The sequence below is a fragment of the Oncorhynchus mykiss genome, chromosome 8, assembly GCF_013265735.2.
Source record: "Oncorhynchus mykiss isolate Arlee chromosome 8, USDA_OmykA_1.1, whole genome shotgun sequence".
Taxonomy (NCBI): domain Eukaryota; kingdom Metazoa; phylum Chordata; class Actinopteri; order Salmoniformes; family Salmonidae; genus Oncorhynchus; species Oncorhynchus mykiss.
Window position 1 is genome coordinate 76,228,010 of NC_048572.1, and position 17,366 is coordinate 76,245,375.

Genomic DNA, 17,366 nt, shown 5'->3' on the forward strand with positions numbered 1-17,366 from the left:
TATTTCTAGTTAATAAAAATATATTTCAGTGGTTTAGATGGAACAATGTTTCTCTTGCTTGTTTTGTCACAAACTGAAATCAGGTGAACTATTCAAATTTTTGCAACCAGGAAATGGGGACTTCTTCATATTGCACCTTTTAACAGTGGAATCTAAACTGGGAGCCAGAGGGTAAGACCTGGAACTCATGTTGTAGGGGGTGTGCACAGTCAGACGGTATGTATTCTGCCTTCCTCACCATTTGTCTGTTGTACAGGTCAGACGGACTACTCTGCTGGACTCCCATGATCTTACTGCCCACTTTCACTACTCTAGCAAGTGTATTTCTAGCTTTGGTACCAAGGTTACCATCCCAACAGATCAAAGAAAATGTTAGGACAGACTAATTTATAAAAGAATCAAGGTCCTTTCAACCTGGAACGCTAGTTTCCTGAGACAAAGGGCTTTGCTGGCCCTTAAGCAACATGTCGGTGTTACGTTCAAGCTCAATTTATCAATAATGGTGCCAAGATACTTGTAATTGGCTACAGTGTTTACCACCTGGCCCTTAATGATAGTGTTCTGAGTGGTAAGGGGTTGACCCCTGAAGTCAATACAACTATCTTTGTTTTTTGTCAAATTAATTTGTAAGAAAGCACTGTTGCACCAATGTACAAAATCATCAATAGCAGGACCATGGCTAATTTCATCAGCATGAAGGAGACTGACTTACTGAGTCGTCCGCAAACTTCAGGATGTGTCGTTTCAATGGTGTGCTTATTGAATGAAGCTGTCTATCATAGAATGGTCATGCCACCAGTGTCACGTTTGTCGTAAGAATGAGTGGACCAAGGTGCAGCATGAGTAGAGTTCCACATATTTATCACAGTGAAACTTCAAAACAACAAATAATTAACGAACATGCAGTACGTAGCGCACATAGGCACAAAACAAAACAATATCCCACAACGCAGGTGGGAAAAGGACCACTAAGTATGATCCCCAATTAGAGGCAACAATCATCAGCTGCCTCCAATTGGCAACCATACTCACACCAACATAGAAATTAAAGACCAGAACACCCCCTAGTCATGCCCTGACATAAACATCATAGAGAACCACGAGGGCTTTCTATGGTCAGGGCGTGACAGTAACCCCCCCCCCAAAGGTGCGAACTCCGACCGCAAAACCTGAACCTGGATGGGGAGGGTTAGGGTGGGCAACTAGCGTCAGTGGCGGCTCTGGTGCGGAATGTAGCACCCGCTCAGACCGCGGATCCGGCCATGAAGCTGGGGTGAACGCCGTGCCTGGGCTGGACGTACCGGGCTGGGGAAGCGCACTGGAGGCCTGGTGTGTGGAGCTGGCACAGGTTTCACCGGACTGATGACACGCTCTTCAGGGCGAGTACGGGGAGCCGGCACAGGACATACCGGGCTGGGAAGGCGCACTGGAGGCCTGGTGCGTGTAGCCGGCACAGGTTTCACCGGACTGATGACACGCTCTTCAGGGCGAGTGCGGGGAGCCGGCACAGGACGTACCCGGCTGGGGAGGCGCACTGGAGGCCTGGTGCGTGGAACTGGTACAGGTGGCACCGGACTGGTGACACGCTCTTCAGGGCGCGTGCGGTGCAGAATACACCTAACCAACATCTCTCTCCGATCTCCCTCCTCCAACTGCTCCATCGACTCCCAGATGGTCTCTGGCTCTCGACTCGGCCGACCGCCCCTTGTGCCTCCCCCCAAAAATCTTGGGGTTGTACTTTGGCTGTTTGTGGCCGTGGACCCCGGCGTCGTCGCTGTCCTCCTATACTCCTCGGCGACTCCCGCCAAGGAAGGGTCTCGCATCCACTCAGTATTTCCTCCCATGTCCAACTCTCCTTTAGCTCCTGGGCACGCTGCTTGGTCCTGTAGTGGTGGGATATTTTGTCACGTTCGTCGTAAGAATGAGTGGACCAAGGCGCAGGGTGAGTAGAGTAGAGTACAGTGAAACTTCAAAACAACAAAGAATTAACGAATGTGCAGTACATAGCACACATAGGCACAAAACAGACAATATCCCACAACGCAGGTGGGAAAAGGACCACACTAAGTATGATCCCCAATTAGAGGCAACGATCATCAGCTGCCTCCAATTGGGAACCATACTCACACCAACATAGAAATTAAAGACTAGAACACCAGCTAGTTGAATTTAGGCCTATGAATTTCTCTAGTGTTGGAATATTTAGTAGTAATGTTCGATTTAGGTTAGGGGGATGGTTCTACCATAAGTCATAGAGGCACCTAAATGTGGACGGGCCCAGTCCATTGAATGAAACTGAACCCAGGGCTAGGGTTTCAGGTCAAGTTCAGTGGTAAAACTCACATTTGTGGTTAGAAAGTGCCATACTTCTGTTTTTCCTACCATGACCAGATTGTGATGTCCAATATGGAGCGGTTAGTACTTGGGGTCTGTTTGTGCATGTGTGTGAGTGTGTGTATGTGTGTCATGGTGGGGTGATGTGGTCTACTGGTAATGATGTCAGCAGATGTGCATGCTGTGAGGTCATGAGATCATGTGCTGGTGACTACACAAATTTGCTCAGCCCTCCTTCCTTTCCCCCCTCCAAACCTTCAGGGAAGTTCCTACCCAAATATGGGTATGGTTGGCCTAGGGGAAGCTGACACTAACATCTTATAGGGCAAAAAGGCTAACCTGAACAGTGAATATGGAGGATGTATTTTTACAGTGTGCAGACTGCATTCTTCTGTACTTCAGATTATAATGATTATTATAGAATTTCTTTGTGTACTCGATTTACATTTTACTGCATTGTTAGGAGCCAGTAACGTTAGCATTTTGCTGCATCTGCTAAGCTGTGTATGTGCCCACTAAACTTCGATTTGATTGCACTTGTAGGCTACATCCAGGAAGATTTGGTAAAGATAGGAATTGAGCGAAAAGATGTCCTTGTAGATAAAAAGGCGAAACTTTGCAAGTCATAGTAAATTCTGAAACTTCTTGCCTCACACTATTGAGATGCACCCGTCGCAGTGATTTCCTTAGATACGGCATTGTGTCTTTTGTGTCTCTGTTTGTGTTACACATGCACTTGGCATGACAGGAAACAGGTTGAGGGTGTAGGTACTGAGTCACACCCCCTAGATAGTCATGGCTTTCAAGGCACGGCCTGTCTTCAGACAGCATTTTTGTTTTTGTTGTGGTCATTGAATAACAGAATCATTCAGGTGAAATGGTGAAAAACTAATTACCAATGTCTTGAATTCATGTTTGAAAACGCACTAATTCTCTGGAATTTGGGCAGCTCTATACTTAGTTCTGCATTAGTCATTGTGATTCCTCGAAAAATGAAAAGCAGAAGTAATGGCTAGTGATTTTAGGAGCAGTTTGGTCATTTAGAAACGTTTAGCTGAATGAAGATGTCATTTAAGCTATTGCAAAAGTCTTACGTTTCATGAATTAGAAAGAAAAAAGAGAGTAACGACAGAAGTGAGTTTGGTTATTGCCAACTTGTTAACTTGTTAGAGCTTGAGCTATCTATTGGGAACATCATGCTAGGTTTAATATAAGTTTAGGTTTATTTGAACATCTTGTACGTACAGTGCATGCTAAAACATACATCATGTGATATCCACAGCACATTTGCCAATGTTACCTAGTGTTGATTTTTCAGTGTAACATTTCTAGTGTTGATTCAGATTTGAAATGAAATCTGTAAGTGTTAAAATAACACTCATTGGTGTAAAATAACCTCAGTGTTGGTGTCAATAACCAGTGTGATTGTCAGTTTTACTCTGTGGAGAGTAAAACAGTCCCATCAAAACCAAGCCCATAATTATATTTCCCAGCATGCTCCACTGCATGTGGAATTATTAGGATTGTTTTTATTATGCGTTTTTAATTGTACATTGATTGATTAATCTTATGCTACACAAAGATAAGTAACATTTTCTAAGCTTATCCAATCAGTTAGTTAGATTTGTTGCACCCGTTACTGAAATGGTTGTTCCAGCGTAGACCTTTCCTGCAGTCAATATCCAAAAACCCCCTCTTTAGCCTCATGGGTGGAACATTATTCATATTTTTCATAATTTAATAATAAATAAAGATTGTTTAAAAAAAAACAATGTTAATTAAACAGTTTTGTTATATTTCAGTCTTCTGTGAAGTATACCGTATAAAGCAGTGTTTCCCAACCCTGGTCCTCCAGTACACATTCTCAATGTAGCCCTGGACAAACACGCCTGATTCAACTTATTGAGGGCTTGACGATTAGTTGACTAGTTGAATCAGGTGTGTTTCTTCAGGGCTACAATGAGAATGTGTACTGTTGAGGGTGCTCGAGGACCAGGCTTGGGAAACACTGATATAAAGTGTAATTTTGGGATGCAAACTCAACATGGAAAACATTTCAACTCTATATCTGACATGTTACATGTGTCTTATTTCTTTAAAGCCCATAACCATTTGTGTGAGGCGTATACTTTTGTTTCAATATAGATTTGTTTAAAAGACTACCAAGATCACTCGGTGTGGCCCTGATTTAGCTCACTGCAGCAAAGGTTTAAATGATCTACATTATCAATGTTAATAACCCTGACGGTCATTCTGCATGTAGGTTGCAGGTGAATGAAAATTCCAACTGAAATATCCTAACTCTGGCTGGATTCCAATAGGAATTTACACAACACTTTGCAAGCCAGCATAATGTGATTTGATGTGGCCTGTAAACAATACGTTTCAGGCCACTGTGTTAGGGTAAAACTAGGCCTCAAAGTAAGGCCTCAAAATAAGGCCTTATGAGATACACTACATGACCAAAAGTATGTGGACACCTGCTTGTCGAACATCTCATTCCAAAATCATCGGCATTAATATGGAGTTGGTCCCCACTTCGCTTCTTTTAACAGCCTTCACTTCTGGGAAGTGGGACTGTTCTAGGACTGTGCAGGCCAGTCTAGTTCTGCCACACCAATCTCGACAAACCATTTCTGTAATGGACCTCGCTATTTGCACAGGTACAATGTCATGCTGAAATAGGAAATGCCTTCCCCAAACTGTTGCCACAAAGTTGCAATCACAGAATTGTCTAGAATGGCATTGTGTAATGTTGCGTTAAGATGTCCCTTCACTGAAACTAAGGGGCCAGCCCTTCCAAAAACATTTTTTTGTGTGTGTGTCAGCAATTGACCTTTGTTCTTAACAATTGGGTATTATTCTACACTACCTGCATACTCTTCAGTGGAATATGCAAAGCAGGTGTCTGTGCATGTGGGCTGTTACGTATGTGTGCGTCAGGTACTCTGAAAAACACAACAGGGTGGTGGCATCTTACACAACTACCTACAGTGTACATGATCCCTAGGTCTTCTCCTGCATAACTTCAAATGTAATGTGCTGACACAACATATCATCATGTGACGGTGATTTTAACGCAACATGATGGTTATTCTATCAACAGTTATGCAAAAAAATAGTTTCCACTGCCATTTGTCACTTCATTTGTTTCGAACGTAGGTCATTTTTGTTTTGTCAACATTTAGGAACGTTTACCGACAATTGCTTTTTCCATCAGACCTGTCGTGAGTTTTTTAATCCAACATGCACTTTACTCGCATAAAAATGGTTGGATGGAAATATTGTTAGCCTAATGATTCAATGCATTTTTGCTTGGTGGGGGGGGGGGGGGGGGGGGGGGTATAACAGAACTGATTTAGCAGGCGAAAATCAGAGAAAAATCCATTCAGGAAGTAGTTTTCTATTCAATGCCATTACAGTATCCATTGACTTAGGACTCCATTTGCAGTTCCTATGCCTTCCACTAGATGTCAACAGTCTTTAGAAATCATTTCAGGCTTGTATTCTTATAAATGAGGGAGTAAGACCAGTCTGAACGAGTGGACCCTAACGTGACGCAGAGTTTGTTCAGGCACATGTGCATTGCTTGTTTACCTTTTATATTGACGACGTTATTGTCCGGTTGAAATATTATAGATCATTTAGGCTAAAAAACAACTTGAGGATTGAATATAAACATTGTTTGACATGTTTCTATGAACTTTATGGATACAATTTTGATTTTTTGTCTGATTGTTTTGACTGAGTTTGAGCCTGTGGATTACTGAAGAAAACGCGCTAACAAAGCGGAGGTTTTTGGATATAAGGAGACTTCATCGAACAAAAGGAACATTTATTGAGTAAATAAATGTCTTCTGATTGCCACCATATGAAGATCATCAAAGCTAAGGGATTCATTTTCTCTCTATTTCTGAGTTTTGTAATGCGTCTGCTTGGCTGGTTACTGTTTGTAATAATTTGTCAACTGGGCTATGTTCTGGGCTAGGTATGTTCTGGGCAAGAAGGTCATTTTTATAATGAGCCTTTCTGTAATTGAATTTGGCGCTCTGCAACCTCACTGGATGTTGGCCAGATGGGACGCTAGCGTCCCACATACCCTAGAGACATATTTTAAGTCATATTCTTGCTTTAGACAACATCAATCGTTTATCACTAATTTCTTATTGTCTTTTTGGTCAATTGACTTTCTCTATCAGACAGTACCATCCGAATGAACAATTCTATTGCCATCAATGACCTGCTGTGAGAGGTGGACATCACAAATTTCTACCGCTATATGGGTTCCTGTACACCCCCACCAGTAACTAGGCCGTTGTCTGGACCATGTTTCAGGAGCCAATTAAAATCAGCAGCGAGCTGCTATCCTTTATAGCATGAAGAAATTGGTATTATTAATATGACTTGGGGTTTTGATTTAGCATTTGTGCAACAGTAAAAAAAAAATGATTATACAGTTGCTTGCGAAAGTATTCACCTCCCTTGGCATTTTTCCTATTTTGTTGCCCTACAACCCGGAATTAAATGGATTTTGGGCGGGTTTGTATCATTTGATTTACACAACATGCCTACCACTTTCAAGATGCAACATATGTTTCTTGTGAAACAAACAAGAAATAAGACAAAAAAAAATAACTTGAGCGTGCATAACTATTCACCCCCCCAAAGTCAATACTTTGTAGAGCCACCTTTTGCAGCAAATACAGCTGCAAGTCGCGTATGTTTCTATAAGCCTGGCACATCAAACCACTGGGATTTTTGCCCATTCTTCAAGGCAAAACTGCTCCAGCTCTACAAGTTGGATGGGTTCCGCTGGTGTACAGCAATCTTTAAGTCATACCACAGATTCTCAATTGGATTGAGGTCTGGGCTTTGACTAGGCCATTCCAAGACATTTAAATGTTTCCCCATAATAAACCATTCATGTGTTGCTTTAGTAGTATGCTTAGGGTCATTGTCCTGCTGGAAGGTGAATCTCCGTCCCAGTCTCAAATATCTGGAAGACTGAAACAGGTTTCCTGCAAGAATTTCCCTGTATTTAGCACCATCCATAATTTCTTCAATTCTGACCAGTTTCCCAGTCCCTGCCGATGAAAGACATCCCCAAAGCATGATGCTGTCACCACCATGCTTCACTGTGGGGATGGTGTTCTCGGGGTGATGGGAGGTCTTGGGTTTGAGCCAGACATAGCGTTTTCCTTGATAGCCAAAAATCTCAATTTTAGTCTCATCTGACCAGAGTACCTTCTTCAATATTGTCATGACGTTGCCCTCTTTGGACACAGCGAGCACCATTCCCCTACCTCTGAACAATCTCCCTCTCTCTGTCGCATACACCCAGGCTGCTGTGGTCAGAGAGGTCGTAAATTCATAGAAGAGATCCTCTCCTCATGGCCAGAGTATAGAGAGAGAGAGAGAGTGAGTTTTCATAGAGAGAACAAAGGAATTCCTTCCACCTCACAGACCTGGAGGTCCAAACAATATTTATGTTCTGGAGAATGTATAAAAGATCGGTGAAGAATCCAGCTACGAACTGGTCCGTTTGGTACAATTTTGTGAAACTCATGAGACAATACAGCCACATTACCATAACCATGTTATGAGGCTCCCATCTAATGGTTGTATAAAATGAATGAGTAAAGAATAAACTACACTGCTCAAATATATAAATGGAACACTAAAATAACACATCCTAGATCTGAATGAATGAAATATTCTTATTAAATACTTTTTTCTTTACATAGTTGACAACAAAATGTTGTTGTGCTGACAACAAAATCACACAAAAATGATCAATGGAAATCAAATTTATCAACCCATGGAGGTCTGGATTTGGAGTCACACTCAAAATTAAAGTGGAAAACCACACTACAGGATGATCCAACTTTGATGTAATGTCCTTAAAACAAGTCAAAATGAGGCTCAGTAGTGTGTGTGGCCTCCACGTGCCTGTATGACCTCCCTACAACGCCTGGGCATGCTCCTGATGAGGTGGCGGATAGTCTCCTGAGGGATCTCCTCCCAGACCTGGACTAAAGCATCCGCCAACTCCTGGACAGTCTGTGGTGCAACGTGAAGTTGGTGGATGGAGCGAGACATGATGTCCCAGATGTGCTCAATTCGATTCAGGTCTGGGGAACGGGCGGGCCAGTCCATAGCATCAATGCCTTCCTCTTGCAGGAACTGCTGACACACTCCAGCCACATGAGGTCTAGCATTGTCTTGCATTAGGAGGAACCCAGGGCCAACCGCACCAGCATATGGTCTCACAAGGGGTCTGAGGATCTCATCTCGGTTCCTAATGGCAGTCAGGCTATCTCTGGCGAGCACATGGAGAGCTGTGCGGCCCCCCAAAGAAATGCCACCCCACACCATGACTGACCCACCGCCAAACCGGTCATGCTGGAGGATGTTGCAGGCAGCAGAACGTTCTCCACGGCGTCTCCCGACTCTGTCACGTCTGTCACGTGCTGTTGGGAAAATTATGATTAAATGACTGAACAAATCATTTTAAATGGAACTGTAACTAAGTTAACATATACTCTGTTTTATTATATCTGATTAACAATATGAGTTCATAAGAAGGGATTGTGTGACACGGACAAGGAGTAATTAAGGTTAATGAACACCATTCCAACGAGGCAGAAACGAATGTGTTGTGGATTAAGTAAGAAGATAAGGTAGTTAACCTATGGTTGAACCGACGGAACTGAGCTCTGGGGTGTTTTAGATAAGGCTGAGTGCATTCCTAGGTTCTCTGTTAATTAGAACTGTCAGATAAGTGGTGATCGATAATGTTGATGGGTCAAAAGTTAATTCAGTTATGTTGTGTGACCTGTGTGTGTGTTAGTAAGTTAGAATGAACTATTAACCTCACTTTGTCCCGGTCGAGAGGAGGGGATTCTGTTAAGCAATGAAATGACGTCATGTTATTGTATATAAACTGTTGCTCGTGGTAACGTGGTAGCGTGCTCCGAGAATAAATTCTGTTACCTATTATTGAAATGGCTGGTCTCCGTCTATTTTATGCAAACAAGAATCTTACAAATTCTCATAAAATAGATTAAGGGTTTTCAATGAATGAAAACACATTGGCATAATTAAATTACAGTAACACGTGCTCAGTGTGAACCTGCTTTCATCTGTGAAGAGCACAGGGAGCCAATGGCGAATTTGCCAATCTTGGTGTTCTCTGGCAAATGCCAAACGTCCTCCATGGTGTTGGGCTGTAAGCACAACCCCCACCTGTGGACGTCGGGCCCTCATACCACCCTCATGGAGTCTGTGTCTGACCGTTTGAGCAGACACATGCACATTTGTGGCCTGCTGGAGGTCATTTTGCAGGGCTCTGGCAGTGCTCCTCCTGCTCCTCCTTGCATAAAGGTGGAGGTAGCGGTCCTGCTATATTCTTTCCATTTTTTAATAATGGATTTAATGGTGCGCTGGTGAAAATACAGCTGAAGCCGGAAGTTTACATACACCTTAGCCAAATACATTTAATCTCAGTATTTCACAATTCCTGACATTTAATCCTAGTAAAGATTCCCTCTTTTAGGTCAGTTAGGATCACCACTTTATTTGAAGAATGTGAAATGTCAGAATAATAGCAGAGAGAATTATTTATTTCAGCTTTTATTTCTTTCATCACATTCCCAGTGGGTCAGAAGTTTACATACACTCAATTAGTATTTGGTAACATTGTTTTTAAATTGTTTAATAACTTGGGTTAAACGTTTCGTGTCGCCTTCCACAAGCTTCCCACAATAAGTTGGGTGAATTTTGGCCCATTCCTCCTGACAGAGCTGGAGTAACTGAGTCAGGTTTGTAGGCCTCCTTGCTCTCACGTGCTTTTTCACATCTGCCCACAACTTTTCTATGGGATTGAGGTCAGGGCTTTGTGATGGCCACTCCAATACCTTGACTTTGTTGTCCTTAATCCATTTTGCCACAACTTTGGATGTATGCTTGGGGTCATTGTCCACTTGGAAGACCCATTTGCGACCAATCTTTAACTTCATGACAGATCTCTTGAGATGTTGCTTCAATATATCAACCTAATTTACCTGCCTCATGATGCCATCTATTTTGTGAAATGCACCAGTCCCCCCTGCAGCAAAGGACCCCCACAACATGATGCTGCCACCCCCGTGCTTCACGGTTGGGATGGGTGTTCTTCGGCTTGCAAGCATCCCCCTTTTTCCTACAAACATAACGATGGCCATTATGGCCAAACAGTTATATTTTTGTTTCATCAGACCAGAGGACATTTCTCCAAAAAGTACGATCTTTGTCCCCATGAGCAGTTGCAAACCATAGTCTGGCTTTTTTATGGCGGTTTTGTAGCAGTGGCTTCGTCCTTGCTGAGCGGCCTTTCAGGTTATATCGATATTGGACTCGTTTTACTGTGAATATAGATACTTTTGTACCTGTTTCCTCCAGCATCTTCACAAAGTCCTTCGCTGCTGTTCTGGGATTGATTTGCACTTTTCGCACCAAAGTACGTTCATCTTTAGGAGACAGAACGTATCTCCTTCCTGAGCGGTAGAACGGCTGCGTGTTCCCATGGTGGTTATACTTGCATACTATTGTTTGTACAGATGAACGTGGCACCTTCAGGCGTTTGGAAATTGCTCTCAAGGATGAACCAGACTTGTGGAGGTCTCAATTTTTTTTCTGAGGTCTTGGCTGATTTCTTTAGATTATCCCATGATGTCAAGAAAAGAGGCACTGAGTTTGAAGGTAGGCCTTGAAATACATCCACAGGTACACCTCCAATTGACTTAAATTATGTCAATTAGCCTATCAGAAGCATCTAAAGCCATGACATAATTTTCTGGAATTTTCCATGCTGTTTAAAGGCACAGTCAACTTAGTGTATGTAAACTTCTGACCCACTGAATTTGTGATACAGTGAAATAATCTGTTTGTAAGCAATTTTTGGAAAAATTACTTGTGTCATGCACAAAGTGGATGTCCTAACCGTCATGCCAAAAATATAGTTTGTTAAACTTATGGCTGCAGGGGCAGTATTGAGTAGCTTGGATGAAAGGTGCCCAGAGGTGCCCAGAGTAAACGGCCTGCTCCTCAGTCTCAGTTGCTAATATATTATTAGTATAATAATATTGGATAGAAAACACTCTGAAGTGTCTAGAACTGTTTGAATGATGTCTGTGAGTATAACAGAACTCATATGGCAGGCAAAAACCTGAGATGAAATCCAAACAGTAAGTGAGAATTCTGAGGTTTGTATATTTTCAACCCAGGCCCTATTGAATTCACATTGGGATATGAATGAAGTTGCACTTCCTAGGGCTTCCACTAGATGTCAACCGTCTTTAGAAACTTGAATGAGGCTTCTACTGTGTTGTGGGACTGAATAAGAGCTGAATGAGTCAGGTTACTGGCAGAGGGCCATTTCCTTTGCATTCCATTTGATATCGACTTGCGTTCCATTGCTTCTGTAGACACAAAGGAATTCTCCGGGTGGAACCTTTAGAATATTTGTGATAAACATCCTAATGATTGATTCTATACTTTGAAATGTTTCTGCGACCTGTAATATAACTTTTTGAAGTTTGAAGTTTTTGTCCGAAGTAATGCACGAGCGTTTGGATATGTATACCAAACACGCTAACAAAAACAGCTACTTGGAAATAAATAACAGACATTATCGAACAAATCAAGCATTTATTGTGGACCTTGGATTCCTGGGAGTGCATTCTGATGAAGATCATCAAAGGTACAGGAATATTTATCATGTCATTTCTGGTTTCTACTCCAACATGGCGGCTAATTTGATTATCTTTCTGAGCGCCGTCTCAGATTATTGCAGTTTTTTTTTAAATCTGACACAGCGGTTGCATTAAGGAGAGGTATATCTATAACTTGTATTATCATCTACATTTATGATGAGTACTTCTGTTGAATCGATGTGGCTATGCAAAATCACTGGATGTTTTTGGAACTAGTGAACGTAACGCGCCAATGTAAACTCAGATTTTTTTATATAAATATTAACTTTATCAAACAAAACAGACATGTATTGTGTAACATGACGTCCTATGAGTGTCATCTGATGAAGATCATCAAAGGTTAGGGATTACTTTTCTCTCTATTTGTGCCTTTTGTGACTCCTCTCTTTGGCTGGAAAAATGGCTGTGTTTTTCTGTGGCTTGGTGGTGACCTAACATAATCTTTTGTGGTGCTTTCGCCATAAATCCTATTTGAAATCGGACACTATGGTGGGATTAACAACAAGATTACCTTTAAAAAGGTATAAGATACATGTATGTTTGAGGACTTTTAATTATGAGATTTCTGTTGTTTTTAATTTGGCGCCCTGCACTTTCACTGGCTGTTGTCATATCATCCTGTTAACGGGATTGCAGCCCTAAGAAGTTTTTTACAAGACATTTGAGGAGTATTTGAAAATGAGTTTTAATGACTCCAACCTAAGTGTGTGCAAACATTTCGAATTCAACTGTATACTGAGATCATGTGACAGACAATGTGATACTTAGATTGCACACAGGTGGCATTTATTTAAGTAATTATGTGACTTCTGAAGGTAATTGGTTGCACCAGATATTATTCATGGGCTTCTTAACAAAGGGGCTGAATACATACGCACGCACCACTTTTCAGGTTATTAACAAAAATAAATCATTTGAAACAAGTTATTTTTTTCATTTCTTTTCACCAATTTGGACTATTACTTGTATATACATTACATGAAATCCAAATAAAAATCAATTTAAATTACAGGCTGTAATGCAACAAAATAAGAAAAATGCCTAGGGGTTGAATACTTTTGCAAAGCACTGGATGCATTCAAACAATTTACTGTACATTTTTAAAAGCTGAGGAAAGATTATATTGATGACGAATTGGCACATTTTCTGGTGCGACATTCAAAATTCAACACTAATCAATCAAAGAAGTGCTTTTAAATTCACAGTGCCGTGTCACTGTACTTACATTCTTTACACCTTAGTTTTTCAACACAAGTAAGCTATGACTATTCATCTGAGGTGACCCATCTATCTCCTGCCTTTATCAAATGCCAATCACTGTATTTTATCTGCTCCTTGTCTGGCTTTGTTGTCACGAGTCTCTCCCTCATCTGTACTGTACTCTACAGTGCCTTCAGAAAGTATTCACAACCCTGGAACCTTTACACATTTTGTTGTTTGTCTGAATATTAAATTGATTAAATTTAGATTTTGTGTCATTGATCTACACTCAATAATATCAAAGTGGAATTATGTTTTTCGAAATGTTTACAAACTAATAAAAAATGAAAAGCTGAAATGTCTTGAGTCTATAAGTATTAAACCTTTTGTTATGGCTAGCCTAAATATGTTCAGGAGGAAAAATGTGCTTGAAGCTGTAGTATGTAACTTTTTGGGGCGATCTGACGAAATTCAAATAGAAATGTGTGTTATAGATCGGTCATTCTCATTGAAAGCAAGTCTACGAAGCAGTAGATCTGTTCTATTTTCGCTATTCAATGCTTCCCGTTCTTAACTTTTCTTTTTGCATCTTTAACTTTCAGTTTTGTATACCAGCTTCAAATAGCTGAAAATACAATATTTTTGGTTATGTAAAATATATTTCACAGCAGTTTAGATGTTACAATGATTCTCTACACTATACCTGCTTGTTTTGTCCCATAAACTGAAATTAGGCAAACTATTCGAATTTTGGCAACCAGGAAATCTCGGAGCGATTTCTGTATAGTGCATCTTCAACAAGCCACATAGTACGTTGCATGGACTCACTCTGTGTGCAATAGTAGTGTTTAACATGATTTTTAAATGACTACGCAACATCTGTACCCTACACACACAATTATCTGTAAGGTCTCTGTCGAGCAGTGAATTTCAAGAGCAGATTCAACCACATTTCCAATGGCCACTGTGTTCTTGGGGACCTTCAATGTTGCAGACATTTTTTGGTACCCTTCCCCAGTAAAAAAAATGTTTTGACCAACAAGTGACAGGTTTAATCAGCACCATGGGCAGCACCCTACACACTAAAGCAAGATGTTGATAAAAACTGATCACATTTGTCGAAGTGGAAAATGAGTTGTAGTTGTAAACACCGCAAAAGTCAGTCCATGTTTCAGTGCAGTCAGTCCATGTTTCAGCATCGGCATAGCGGAGAGAGGCCAATGGAATCTTTGCAGGATATCAAGTGGGGTCCATTTGTTCTTATTGGAGCCAGAGTGGGCATTTTCAGTCTGAAAACACATTTTTGGACAGAAAACCCGTGGCTAGGGTAGGATGCTAGTCTAACCTGGCTCCTCTGTTCCAAGATCATCAGGAACAGTTGGAGGTGGAGGAAGCTATGGAGCTGTTAGGGTGGGTAGGCTCTGCACACAGAGCTAGCTGGAGCTCGGTAGAATCATCGCTGTTGGTCTTGATAGGGGCCTGTGGTTTGATGCTGCTGCGCATCGCTCTACATTTCCTTTGTTTGGGTACTTTGTCGATTAGCAGATTCTAACTAGCTTAATAGGCTAATAGCACTAGAGCTTTTTATAGCATCAAATTTTGATCTTATGGATGGTCAGTCCTCGCATCAATAGATTTGCCTATACATTTCAGTGGTTACATTTCTTCAGCCCCATCCCTCAGCTATTTACCAAAACAGTGGTGGAGTGGCCGCTGTGTTATTGATGGGATTTGAGATTACCCCTTTAAATAATGAAAGCAGGAATTCTGAAGAAACACATTGACTCATTTTCATATTTGTCCATTTTCTCACTACTGAACCGTGCTGTGTAGACTTGAGCCAAGCTGCACTGGATTGGTTACGCATCCACCATAGTTGCAGGAATCATGCTGGAAAGGAATGTGAAATAGCCGTGCCAGTTCAGAGCAGTTTGGGTCGGCATGATTGCGTGAAAGGCTTATAGGAAGCAACAGTCTCAGATTTAAATTAGTGTAACTGCTAGTAGAACTGACTTTCTCCAAAGAAATGACTTAAAGACTTAATCACTAAATATTGAGTATGACGATGAGATTGTGTATTTTATTAAGTAATGTGAATCATTAACAATGTACTGTATCTACTCCTATGACCTATGATGGTATTGAAGAACGCGAGGGGAAGAAATGGATGGGTGAACACAGAAATAGCGAGAGAACTGCAAGTGGAGGTTATTTTGGAAGATGGAGGGTGTCACAATCTCTAAGAAGTGGACCAAAATGCAGCGTGGTATGTGTTCATGGTGATATTTTAATTAAAGAAAACACTGAATACAAAACAATAAACAAAAAACAACTGTGACACTATAAGAACTGTGCTGACACAAGCAACTAACATAGCCAATCACCCACAACCCACAATGACAAAACAGGCTACCTAAATATGGTTCCCAATCAGAGACATCGACTAACACCTGCCTCTGATTGAGAACCATATCAGGACAAACACAGAAACAGACAAACTAGACATCCAACATAGAATACCCACTCAGATCACACCCTGACCTAACAAAACATATAAACATACAAAGCAAACTATGGTCAGGGCATGACAGAGGGGTTATGAAGATTGGATATTTATGAAATGTATTTTTAGCATAATTTATTTGTGTTGCTGTTTAATGATCCAATCTCCACGTAAATAAATATATTTCATTTTGCCAATCAGATCTAATTTGTACTCTTTTTTGGTCATCCCCAAAATGTATTATCAACATATGATAGAAAAATTGTGTATATTTTACCTGAAACAAATTATACAGTGGTGGATTATGTAATGATTTTGTATGGTATAATAATAATCATCACCATCTATTGGATTTATATTGCCCCAAGTCGTTAGTCGTGATAGCTAGAGGGACATTGTAGTCAGGAGGAAACTGTACTAATGTTTGGCACTCTCCGGCTTAGTTTACAGTCATCATTGGTAACAAACTCTGTAACCTGGGACATTTGCCAACCATGGATTAAATACTGTAGTACATTTTGAAAATGAAAAACACATCAGATCTCCCTTGCTGTGTACTATGTGAGTTTTGTCAGCCAAGCTACAACACATGAACATGAGCAGTCACTAAGGCCAATGTATTGACCACACTACAATGAACTTATCGATCATACCTCTCAAGTACATTGACATTTTTTATTGACGTCATGTTCTGGCTTAGTTTACAGTCATCATTGGTAGCAAACTCCGTAACTTGGGCCTATTTTTGCCAACCAAGGATTAAACACTGTAGTACGTTTTAGTTACAGACACCTTGTTAGTAATCTGAAAATAATGACTAACAACGCAACCAAAATGTTATTCAAGTTATGGAATATGGAAAGTGGGTGTCTGATGCATCTGCCTTGTGCCCTGAACTTAACAGTATGCTCTTGTTTTTAATGAAGTCTGAGACACTGTACTGAGGGTTTAACACTATCTGCCCTGACTCAGATGATTGCAATGGATCATAAATAATATGATGACTTGCCAGTACTTATTGACATGCATCTTCAATAGGATCTACAAATCTCTGCCGAGAACCATTTTTTTATCATAAAAATCTCAGGGATGATTGATTCACTTGGCATATAATGGTTTCCTCTTTTCTATTTCAATATGTTATTTCAATTCTCCCCACAGTTTATATCAGTGAGTGGTGTAGGTTGTAATGGAAAAGGTGGAGAGACAACCCAGCTAGCACCTAATGTTCTGAGAACCATGTTTCTTACAACTTGGTGAGAGTGTGGTTGTCCGGTGGTTATTTTGCATAGAAGGATAGTATCTTGGCTTTGGAACATTCTCAGCGTAATGAGAAAGAAGAATTAACAACATGTTATTTTCTTCTCAATAGAGAAAGAGAGGAAAGGAGGAAAGATTGCTTCCTTTGAAGCTGGACAGTTTTTCTTCTGAAGAGAGCAAACATGCTTTTATCCATTAGGGAGTCAAGGGGTGTGAAGATATTCCCCTAATCTATATTAATCTATGGAATTTGTCTCTATGTCAGGTTGCAAATAAAGTGCATTGTGGATGTATTTTGCAGCTGTTGTATTGTTTAA